At 43.0% G+C, this 12,121-nt stretch overlaps 1 long non-coding RNA gene across 1 annotated transcript in view; it reads left to right on the plus strand.

The window, feature by feature from the left end:
- The first annotated feature begins 716 nt into the window (after positions 1-716).
- LOC122459969 overlaps positions 717-12,121 on the plus strand; it is a 28,298-nt gene continuing 16,893 nt past the window's right edge. Inside the window, exon 1 of the long non-coding RNA XR_006280963.1 lies at positions 717-1,356. This is a non-coding gene — a long non-coding RNA (uncharacterized LOC122459969). The remainder of the gene's footprint in view (positions 1,357-12,121) is intronic.

The raw sequence follows: 12,121 nt of genomic DNA on the forward strand, positions 1-12,121 counted from the left end.
GGGAGAGAGACGCTCTCTCCTTCTCTCCCTGTGCCTCCCCCTTGGCACATTCAGCCGCTCTCCCTGGCAGCAGGGTGGGTAGCAGGATGGAACTGCTTCTGCATGAGACACCCTGGCTGGGAAGCAGCGGTGGCCCACTCCCTGAATGGGCTCGGCTGCTGGGGACAGGGGATGAGCGAGCCAGAAACATGTGGTAGCGGGGAGCTCCGGCTTACTCGGCCCCGTCTCCCGCAGCTGGGGCTGCAGAAGGCCAGCCCCTGCCCAGGCCCTGCTGCTGGGGACAGGGGCCGAGCAAACCAGAGCCCCCTTTCCCTACCCCCTGCGTACTTGGCCCCTGTCTCTGGCAGCTGAGCCCATTCAGGGAGTGGGCTGCTGCTGCCTCCCCGCCAGGCTCTCTCTGGCAGAAGCGGCTCCGTCCCGCCAGGGAGAGTGGCCAAATGCGTGGAGGGAGGCACAGGGAGAGAAGGACAGAGCCCTCCCTCCCCCACAAGTAACATGGAGCAGGGAGAGCGTGGCATCCCCAGACTGGGCAAAGGTCGGTGTGGGTGTCACAGGACAGAGGACACATGGGGGGATCACATGTCCTCTCCCCTTTAGATTGTGGACCCTCCCAGTGTGGGGAGGCACCAGTCATCTGTGGTCTTGAGGGGTCAGTTCTGGATCTGGTACCAGTAAATATTTTCATTAATAACTTGAAAATATAGCGGAAAGTCTGTTTATAAAACTTGTGGATAACACCAAACTGGCAGGGTTGCATGCACTTTGGAGGACAGGATTAGATTTCAAAATGAGCTTGACAAATTGATGAATTGGTCTGAAATCAGCCAGATGAAATTTAATAAAGAAAAGTGGAAAGTACTACTCTTAGGAAGCAAAAATCAAATTCACAACTACAGAATGGGAAATAACTGGCTAGGCAGCTGTACTTTTGAAAAAAACATGGGGGTTATAGTGGATCACAAAGTAAATATCAATCAATAATATGAAGTGGTTGCTAAAAAGGCTAATATCATTAAGCGGGTATTGTTATAGGGTATCTACCTCACACCGGTCTGGAAGGGGTTAACATGGGCCTGAGAGAAAGCTGAGTTTAATTGATAACGAGGCCCAGCTGGGGAGTGGCTGGGTGGTGATTATAAAGCCAGGAGGCTTGTAGCAGAAGGGAGGTTTTCCTTATGATACTAAAGTGAGTGAAAGGCTATTTAAAAAAAAAAGGGGGGGGGGCTAAAAAAATTAGTGAAGAAAATGGCAGTCATACACTTGTGTGATGAAGTTGCTGTGCCAAAAACCAGACAAATACAAAGCAAGGGAGTTGCTGGTAGAGAGTCTGCAGTCAATCTCTGGGGGACAAAAGAGGTAGGAAGCAGTCCAGGGAGGCAGCAAGGAGCTTGAGAGAGCAGACCTTGGCTGCCAGCTACAGGGTCCCTGGGCTGGAACCCAGAGTAGAGGGAGGGCTGGTGTTTCCACACCAGCCACCAAGGAAGATGAGGTGAAACCCCCTGAGATAAGCGGTGTAAGGACCACAGAGCCCAGAGACAGACAAAAGATCTGCTGTAAGGTCATAGCTTGGTTGGACTCTGATACTCCAGAAGGGGTGGACTAAAGCATGGCCCAGCTGGAGGGCCAAGTTGCAAGAAGAAGAGACCACTGCAATGGTGGAGCAACCATCAGCAGGGGGCACCATACGGGAGACAGCCACTACATCCCACCTGGCCACAAGGAGGTGCACTGGCAGCGAGTGTACCCCTTCACAGGTGTATAAACAGGAGTGCTGTGTGTACGAAGTGGGAGATAAGTGTCTTACTCTACTGGCACTGGTCAGGCCTCAGCTGGAACATTATCTGGTTCTAGGTGCTACACTTTAAGAAAGATGTGGACAAATTTGGAGAGAGTCTAGAAGAAAATGACAAAAAATTATAAAAGGTTTATAAAACCAGCTCTGTGAGGAAAGGTTAAAAAACCAGGACATGTTAGTCTCGAGAAAAGAAGGCTGAGGAGGGACCTGATAACAGTCTTCAAATATCTTACAGGCAGTCATACAGAAGAAGACAATCAATTATTCTCCATGTCCACTGAAGGTAGGAGAATAACTAATGGGCTTAATCAGCAGCAAGAGAGTTTTAGGTTATATATTAGGGAATCCTTTCTAACTATAAGGATAGTTAAGCTCTGGAATAGGCTTCCAAGGGAGGTTGTAGAATACCTATCACTGGAAGCTGTAAGAAGTTAGACAAACACTTGTCAAGGATGGTCTAGGTTTCCTTGGTCCTGCCTCAGTGCCAGGGGCTGGACTTGATGATCTCCTGAGATCCCTTCCAACCCTACATTTCTATGATTCTGTAAGACAGGGAATCTCGAAGGAGGGATTTCAGTGAGGAGAGGGAGGAAGTTTAGTGAACTGGGATGGGCAGGGCATTCCCTATGTAGTAGGTGGCAGGGAAGAAGAAATGAAGAACAAGGTAGAGAATGGAACAAGGGAGTGGAGAAGCACAGAGAAAGGAATGGGAGAACAGGACATTAAAACTGGCTTCACTGGTGGAATGGAAGGTACTGGGGTACAATAAAAGATGAAGAATAAAAAATAAACATGTACAAATTGTTAACAGGAAGAAAAAATATTAGGCTGTTTTCATTTAAATAAAGGGCAGATCTGGAGCTTATATAAAACTACCACCCAAAATGTCTCTCGGGATAGTAGCATCATCCCCCCTGAAGTTACACTGCTTGCTTCCCCAGCAATTCCAGCTGGCCTAGAATTCATTTTGTCAGATGTGCAAGTAAATGAAACCCAGTGTAGCCAATCCTTCCAGCTTCAGCCCCGGTACTGCATTTGTCTGTTCTTTTTGGTATGCTGACAGAATTGAAAGTGACTTGTTCTGTGCCGTGTTAAAGCAATGGCTCACACATGTGTTTCAGAATGAACAAGTCACTGTCTGATCTGACTTTGATAGATTCCACTTTTCTAGATTGAGTGTTTCATATATTTTACATATTACAGCACTGCAGAAATATTTTCTGCAGGATGTATGGTAAAATGCTTCTGTAAAGGAGTGCTTTTTGCAGTTAGAGTATACAGAACATGGACAGCTCTATGATTGTACCAAAAGGGGAGCCTATGACATAACAAGAGGAGATGTAGCAGTCCAAATTAATTCCTGGTGTAATTCCAATGGAGTTACACCCAAGAATTAATGTAGTCTATGACTTTTGGTTTACAGCATGTGCAACAATATTAATTGCTCTGTTCCCTATGATGACATGCACAGTGGGCTTGATCCTTATGTTCCCTGAGCACTCTAAAGTCCCTCTGAAGAGTTTAAAGAATGTTGGATAAGACCCATGTCTAGTACTAATAATGTTGCCCATAACCAGCAAGCCGAGAGGCAAGTAATTAAAAATGTGCACACCAGCAAATCCAGTTAAAAATGTGTTTAAAGGTGTTAAATGTAAGTAGCCTGGACCAGTCCACACAAGAGATCCACTTCCTGGACATTACGGTGCTAATAAGCGATGGTCACATAAACACCACCCTATACCGGAAACCTACTGTCCGCTATGTCTACCTACATGCCTCCAGCTTTCATCCAGACCACACCACACAATCCATTGTCTAGAGCCAAGCTCTACGATATAACCACATTTGCTCCAACCCCTCAGACAGAGGCAAACACCGACAAGATCTCTATCAAGCATTCTTACAACTACAATACCCACCTGCTGAAGTGAAGAAACAGATTGACAGAGCCAAAATAATATCCAGAAGTTACCTACTACAGGACAGGCCCAACAAAGAAAATAACAGAACGCCACTAGCCATCACCTTCAGCCCCCAACTAAAACCTCTCCAACGCATCATCAAGGATCTACAACCTATCCTGAAGGATGACCCATCACTCTCACAGATCTTGGGAGACAGACCAGTCCTTGCTTACAGACAGCCCCCCAATCTGAAGCAAATACTCACCAGCAACCACACACCACACAACAGAACCACTAACCCAGGAACCTATCCTTGCAACAAAGCCTGTTGCCAACTCTGTCCACATATCTATTCAGGGGATACCATCATAGGGCCTAATCACATCAGCCACACTATCAGAGGCTCGTTCACCTGCGCATCTACCAATGTGATATATGCCATCATGTGCCAGCAATGCCCCTCTGCCATGTACATTGGCCAAACTGGACAGTCTCTATGTAAAAGAATGAATGGACACAAATCAGACGTCAAGAATTATAACATTCAAAAACCAGTTGGAGAACACTTCAATCTCTCTGGTCACTCGAACACAGACCTAAGAGTGACAGGTTTCAGAGTAGCAGCCGTGTTAGTCTGTATTCGCAAAAAGAAAAGGAGTACCCGTGGCACCTTAGAGACTAACAAATTTATTAGAGCATAAGCTTTCGTGAGCTACAGCTCACTTCATCGGATGCATTTGGTGGAAAAAGCAGAGGAGACCTAAGAGTGGCTATACTTCAACAAAAAAGCTTCAAAAACAGACTCCAACGAGAGACTGCTGAATTGGAATTAATTTGCAAACTGGATACAATTAACTTAGGCTTGAATAGAGACTGGGAATGGATGAGTCATTACACAAAGTAAAACTATTTCCCCATGTTTCAGAGTAGCAGCCGTGTTAGTCTGTATTCGCAAAAAGAAAAGGAGTACTTGTGGCACCTTAGAGACTAACAAATTTATTAGAGCATAAGCTTTCGTGAGCTACAGCTCAATCCGATGAAGTGAGCTGTAGCTCACGAAAGCTTATGCTCTAATAAATTTGTTAGTCTCTAAGGTGCCACAAGTACTCCTTTTCTATTTCCCCATGGTATTTCTCCCTCCCACCCCACCCCCCACTGTTCCTCTGATATTCTTGTTAACTGCTGGAATTAGCCTACCTTGCTTGTCACCATGAAAGGTTTTCCTCCTTTCCCCCCCCTGCTGCTGGTGATGGCTTATCTTAAGTGATCACTCTCCTTACAGTGTGTATGATAAACCCATTGTTTCATGTTCTCTGTGTGTGTGTATATAAATCTCTCCTCTGTTTTTTCCACCAAATGCATCCGATGAAGTGAGCTGTAGCTCACGAAAGCTTATGCTCTAATAAATTTGTTAGTCTCTAAGGTGCCACAAGTACTCCTTTTCTTTTTGCGAATACAGACTAACACGGCTGCTACTCTGAAACCTCTCCTTACAGTGTGTATGGTAACACCCATTGTTTCCTGTTCTCTGTATATGTAAATCTCCCCACTGTATTTTCCACTAAATGCATCCAATGAAGTGAGCTGTAGCTCACGAAAGCTTATGCTCAATTAAATGTGTTAGTCTCTAAGGTGCCACAAGTCCTCCTTTTCTTTTTGCGGATACAGACTAACACGGCTGCTACTCTGAAAAGTGTTTCACTGTAACGAACTGTTTCAAATGATTTCATAGACATCAAATATTTTTCTAACCTCTCCCCAGGGCACTACAATAGTGGAAACAAATTTCTGTACTCTCGGCTTTTTCCTGTTGCTGTACCCACATCTATGCCAAAATCCAAGTAGAGAAAATGTCTGCGGTGTGATTCTATTCACTGAAAATACATCCTCTCTGAGTCCCTGTAAATGGAGACATGGTTTTAAGATCACAGATACACCAGTGTGCTGCAAAATTACTTAGGTCAGCTGATCTGACTGGCATTTACTTCACAATCAAGAGCTCTTCCCCCTGTCTATACCACTGCTCTTTATGCAATGTGGCTGCACAGCGGAGCAGCGCTAGTTGTGACTGAAGTCCCAAAATCATCCTGCCAGTGTGAGGGAAGGGGCTTTCCATAGGGCCCAGAAGGAACATGTTGGACAACAGCAGCTCTGCCACCTCCCAGTAAGTGAATGCTACGTATCACAGCATCTGCAATGAGGCAGTGTCTGGGCTTAATTGATCAGAGCCCAAACTAGCAAACTGCACTCTTTTAGGCCTATAGGGAGCATGGTCATTCTGCTAGCTGGATCCTTCATTTAGTGCTATTTAGAGTGCTATGGTGGTTATGTTTCCTGCCTGCCTACTGTGAGGATGCACTGGTGGAAAGCTGTGGAGGCCCCATGACTTCTTTCTATCATACCATCCCTCTACATCATAGGGAGGGATTTTCCCCTCATATTGCAAATCAATGTCTGCTGAGCAGCCCTGTTTATAATATTATTTATATCACAGTAGCACCCAAAATGTACTAAGTGCTGCACAAACACATAGGTAGATAGCGTTCCTGCCTCAAAGGATGTACAAGAAGGGAGGGGAAAGGGAAGCAACCAGTGTGATTGGAAAATGGCTTGTTAGATCTCTCTCCTTCTCTCTGCAAAGTAACTTCTTATTAATAAAGGGGTGATGCCCCTTGGACTATCTTAGCAGGCAATGTTCTTGGACATGGCAAATTGGTACCAGGCAGGTTCCACTAGTAACTTGATTAGATTTTCGTTTCACTTTGCGGCTGCTTAAGCTAGGGAAAGTAGATAAATAAAGAGATTGTAGCTCAGCAAACCCTGGACGTGACCCGAACAACTTCAGATTCTGGATCTGGGGCCAGCTTTGACATTGGTGCTTAGTTCTATCCTGAGACTTTGAGAAAGCAAAAAGGAGATAACTCTAGTCACGTTAATTCCTAAAAAGGAAGAAACGAGGTGATTTTTATATGTGAGAGACAACAAACGGGTGAAATTTTAAAAAGCACAGTAAGGAGAACCAAATCTGCCTGCCCCCTTATTGCTAGGTACATATTATATGTGCTGAATTGTTTCTGGTTCTTTTGCTCAAGCATCTGTGATTTTCACAGAATCACAGAATATCAGGGTTGGAAGGGACCTCAGGAGGTCATCTAGTCCAACCCCCTGCTCAAAGCAGGGCCAATCCCAATTTTTGCCCCCATTTGTCCTAAATGGCCCCCTCAAGGATTGAACTCACAACCCTGGGTTTAGCAGGCCAATACTCAAACCACTGAGCTATCCCTCCCCCAATGTTTGTCTGCCCTTTTATTTAGCATGCTTATGCTGTGAAATCAAAGCACCTGTCAGAGAAATGGGTTGTTTTACAGAATCAAGGCCTGTTGAAACTTTTTAAAGAAAATATTTGTTTCCATTGTTAAGATAAAGATCTTTTCTTAGCAGGGGAAGGGGGGGGAGGGGGAGATTGAAGTATTGACTTCCAGCTTGGAATGCGGGGAAGGTTTGAAATACATCCACCTACATGAACAGATTTGATTAAGAGATCATTTAAACCACTGCCCTCCTGTTCCTGACTTATTTTTAACTGTGAAAGAAAGAAAAATCCCCTTATATTTGCTATTGGGCAATTAAAAGAAAAAGCTTGGCTGCTTTCACCCAGGAAGTCTAGGTTGCTTTGATGATTGCAATGAGTACTTTTGATCTTTTGTTGATAAAACAAAGTTTGGAGGATGTACCAATGCATGTTTACATAATGTTGCATTGCTGAAAAGCTCCACTGCTGGTGAAAAGACACAGCTGGTTTTAAAAGAGAGACACAAACGTAAGAAAAAAAGAAGTAATACAATGAGTTGTGAGGTTTCAAAGGTCATGCCCAGGTTACAGAAGATCATGACTAGGGTACATAAAGGCTGAACTAGGTTAGAAAAAAGAAAAGGAGTACTTGTGGCACCTTAGAGACTAACAAATTTATTTGAGCATAAGCTTTCGAAAGTACTCCTTTTCTTTTTGAGAATACAGACTAACACAGCTGCTACTCTGAAACCTGTCATTATGCAAGGCACTAGGTTAGAAAAGAGTGCTGTAAGCTGGTGGAGTCTCCTTATAGTTCCAAACAAACTATACCCTAATTGTAAAAAGTCAGTCGTCCCCCTTGGGGCTTGGTTTTATTAAAAAAAACACTAATTCAAAAATAACATGACATAAACCCCAAGTTTCAGAGTAGCAGCCTTGTTAGTCTATATCCACAAAAAGAAAAGGAGTACTTGTGGCACCTGAGAGACTAACAAATTTATTTGAGCATAAGCTTTCGTGAGCTACAGCTCACTCCAATGAAGTGAGCTGTAGCTCACGAAAGCTTATGCTCAAATAAATTTGTTAGTCTCTAAGGTGCTACAAGTACTCATAAACCCCAAGTTAATCCTTCTCCCTGGCTTGGTTGCTGCTAGTGCTACTTTCCCATTGGCTCGATCCAAGACTCTAGCATCTCTCCATGGGCTTTTCCCACCTTCCTAATATTCAGGCTGGAGTCTAACGAGCCACACATATGCCCTAGTGAGTCAGTAATAATTAATCTGCAGCTCTCTGCTTGATTCCAATCCCTGCTAATAGATTTTTGCCACTGTTACTCCAACATATTGGGCTCTGGAACGTGATATAGTAGTATACAGAGAGATTGTGATGAACAGTCCTCTAGATAAAGACATGAGAGCGGGCGACACTTGTAGTGAACTTAGTTATACTCAGTGATTTTCCTACGCCCCCCACCCCCAGTTTTGTGAACTAGTTACATGCCAATTTAGTGACTGTTTGGAAATTTGAATTGAAATTGAAACATTAATACACACTTTAAAAGCATATACAGTGTATGATAAAATACGTGTATCTGAAAAAATATAATAGATTTGAAAAATATGAACATGGACTAGCTTCCTTTACAGCTGTTGTATTTTATGACAATGTCAGTGCATCCATTTCGGTGACGTTTGCCAACCTAATAATTTCAAATGATGATTTGTAAGCAAAGTCTAAATGAGCTCCCCCTGATAGCTAGTGATGAGCAGGTGGTGGGGGGAAAGGATTCAGGTCCAGATTGTATTTACATTCACACCTAATCTACCTAGGTATCCAGCAAACAGAGCTGTGTTGCCCAAGTGATAGATTTTGGCTGGGGTTGGGTTACAAATCACTTGAATGCAGGGGGGTGGGGGGCAATGAAATGTTGTTGTTCTTATTGTCTGAGTAAAGGGCAGTAGAACTGTACTTAGCCTGTGCTGATTGAGGGCATCAAGAGAGGGTGGGGACCTGTCCCTCTCCGCTGTTTAAAGACAGAGCTGATTAGGCTCCATAGATAGTCTTTTGTTCTGTTAAGTGACCACTGCAGCTGAAATCACTGATAATCAGGTCTAAGTGCTTAGTCCTGCTGTAAGGACAGTGTTTCTGTGGAAGACACAGCCGAGATTGTTCTAGCTGTGAGGTTCCCCCACTGAGAGCTCAGCTGAAATGTCTGAGAGCTCAGTGGAATCTCAAGAGGTCTCGCAGAGGTCACAGTGGCAGGTGGCAGCAGAAGGTGACTGCCCAGGGCCATTGGCAACAGAGTGGTGGAGTGAACAGTGGCACAACAAACAGCAGTGGCCAGAGTGAAAAGTGAACAGCTGGAGGAACAAGCAAGGTGTCTTCTTGCCCCCCACCTGGGAGGTGTACTCACGTGAAAGCACCTCTGAACTCAGAGTCTCCACTGACCAAGAACAACGCCAGTGAGTGGGGTGCGGTGGAGGGAAAAGTGAGGGGCACATTAAATAAACATTTGTTTGTTGGACTATATTTTAATGACTTTGCTCCAGAATGCTAGATTTGTGACAGGTTTCAGAGTAGCAGCTGTGTTAGTCTGTATTTGCAAAAAGAAAAGGAGTACTTGTGGCACCTTAGAGACTAACAAATTTATTAGAGCATAAGCTTTCGTGAGCTACAGCTCACTTCATTGGATGCAAGATTTGTGACTGGGAATGGAAACTTATATAAATATGTTTCCTAGTAGGCCAAGATTTTTAAAATGCATTATTTGCCAAGGTTGTTATTTCACATCTTGAGAGGTCATTATGTTGGGGAGTTTCTGTACTATACACATTTTTATTATTATAATTAATTTTTACATAAGAATGGTCATACTGGGTCAGACCAAGGTCCTTATAGCCGAGTATCCTGTCTTCTGTAAGTGGTCAAGTCCAGGTGCTTCATGGGGAATGAACAGAACAGGTAATCATCAAGTGATCCATCCCCTGTTGCCCATTCCCAGCTTCTGGCAAACAGGCTAGGGACACTCAGAGCATGGTGTTGCATCCCTCCCCATCCTGGCTAATAGCCACTGATGGACCTATACCCAGGAATTTATCTAGTTCTTTTTTTAACCTTGTTATAGTTTTGGTCTTCACAGCATCCCTTGGCAAAGAGTTCCATGGGTTGACTTTATGTTGTGTAAAGAAGTACTTCCTTTTGTTTTTTTAAAACCTGCTGCCTATTAATTTCATTGGGTGACTGCTAGTTCTTGTGTTATGTGAAGGATTAAAAAGAAAAGGAGTACTTGTGGCACCTTAGAGACTAACAAATTTATTAGAGCATAAGCTTTCGTGAGCTACAGCTCACTTCATTGGATGATGCATCGGATGATGCATCCGATGAAGTGAGCTGTAGCTCACGAAAGCTTATGCTCTAATAAATTTGTTAGTCTCTAAGGTGCCACAAGTACTCCTTTTCTTTTTGCGAATACAGACTAACACGGCTGCTACTCTGAAACCTGTGAAGGATTAAATAACATTTCCTTATTTACTTTCTTCACACCAGTTAAGATTTTATAGACCTCAATCATACCCCCCCTTAGTCGTCTCTTTCTAAGCTGAAAATTCCCAGTCATTTTAATCTCTCCTCCTATTTCATACCCCTAATCATTTTAGTTGCCCATCTCTGTACCTTTTCCAATTCCAATATATCTCTTTTGGGATGGGGTGACCAGATCTGCACACAGTATTCAAGGTGTGCATGTACATGAATTTATATAGAGGCAATATGATATTTTCTGTCTTATTATCTATCCCTTTCTTAATGATTCCCAACATTCTGTTCGCTTTTTTTAACTGCCGCTGCACATTGAGTGGATGTTTTCAGAAAACTATCCACAATGACTCCAAAATCTCTTTCTTGAGTGTTAACAGCTAATTCAGACTCCATCATTTTGTGTGTATAGTTGAGATTGTTTTCCAATGGTCATTACTTTGCATTTATCAACATTGAATTTCATCTGCCATTTTGTTGCCCAGTCACCCAGTTTTGTGAGATCCCTTTGTAACTCTTCACACTCTGCCTGGGACTTAACTATCTTGTATCATCTGAAAATTTTGCCACCTCACTGTTTACTCATTTTTCCAGATCATTTATGAATACATTGAACAGTAATGGTCCCAGTACCTATTTATTTATTTATTTCTCTCCATTCTGAAAACAGATAATTTCACTATTTATTTCTCTCCATTCGGAAAACAGATACTTTATTCCTACCCTTTGTTTCGCATCTTTTAACCAGTTACTGATCCATGAGAGGACTTCCCTCTTATCCCAGGATGGCTTACTTTTCAAAAGTGAATTTAAATAAAATACATCTTTTTAAAATTATATGTTTTAGAAATCTAGACTTGCTAACTGTTTTGGTGTAACTTGCATTATCCTTATGTTAAATTTGCATTATCCTAACAAAACATTTACTTTATTCATATCTCTTTTATATGTTGCAGGTCAAAGTGAAAATGAAAAGACAGAAAACAATACAACAATTTTTCCACTCAAAGGCCTCAAAAACTAACCCAAGGTGACTAACTTCACTAAGATGAAGAACACTTCAAGAACAAAGAATATATCAACATGTCATCTGAAGGTTCAAGTGGTATATCTACATCCGACAGCCCAAAGCAAAAATACAGCTACCTTCTGAAGAAACAGTGTCTCCAGCTCCTAAAGGCATTTCCCGATGTTTGTCGGTCAAAGTGTTCCCATTTATTGAAGTTACAAAAGATGGCTACTACTGCACCTCTTGCAAAAAAGCTTAGGAAGAAGGAAAGCTTCCCAATGCTCTAATTGGTAAAAGTGGAGGAGCTGGGTTTGTCAAACTGTGATCAGCAAAGCCAATGCTGACAAACTATGTGCAAAGGCTGAAAAATACCAGGCCTCTGGAGTGCATCAACATGCAGAAAGCCTTATAAGCCCTCTTTCAAAGCCAGTTTTAGAAGTACTTAATGAGGCTGTTAAGAATGCTGGAGACACAACACAGTTCATGCGAACAAACATGGCTGTGGCATCCTACTTTCTATTTAAGCAAGAGATACCACACACTACAAACTGGAGGCCAATGCTAACTGCATTGTCACTTGTTCATCCT

Source organism: Dermochelys coriacea, chromosome 4, assembly GCF_009764565.3.
Source record: "Dermochelys coriacea isolate rDerCor1 chromosome 4, rDerCor1.pri.v4, whole genome shotgun sequence".
Classification (NCBI taxonomy): domain Eukaryota; kingdom Metazoa; phylum Chordata; order Testudines; family Dermochelyidae; genus Dermochelys; species Dermochelys coriacea.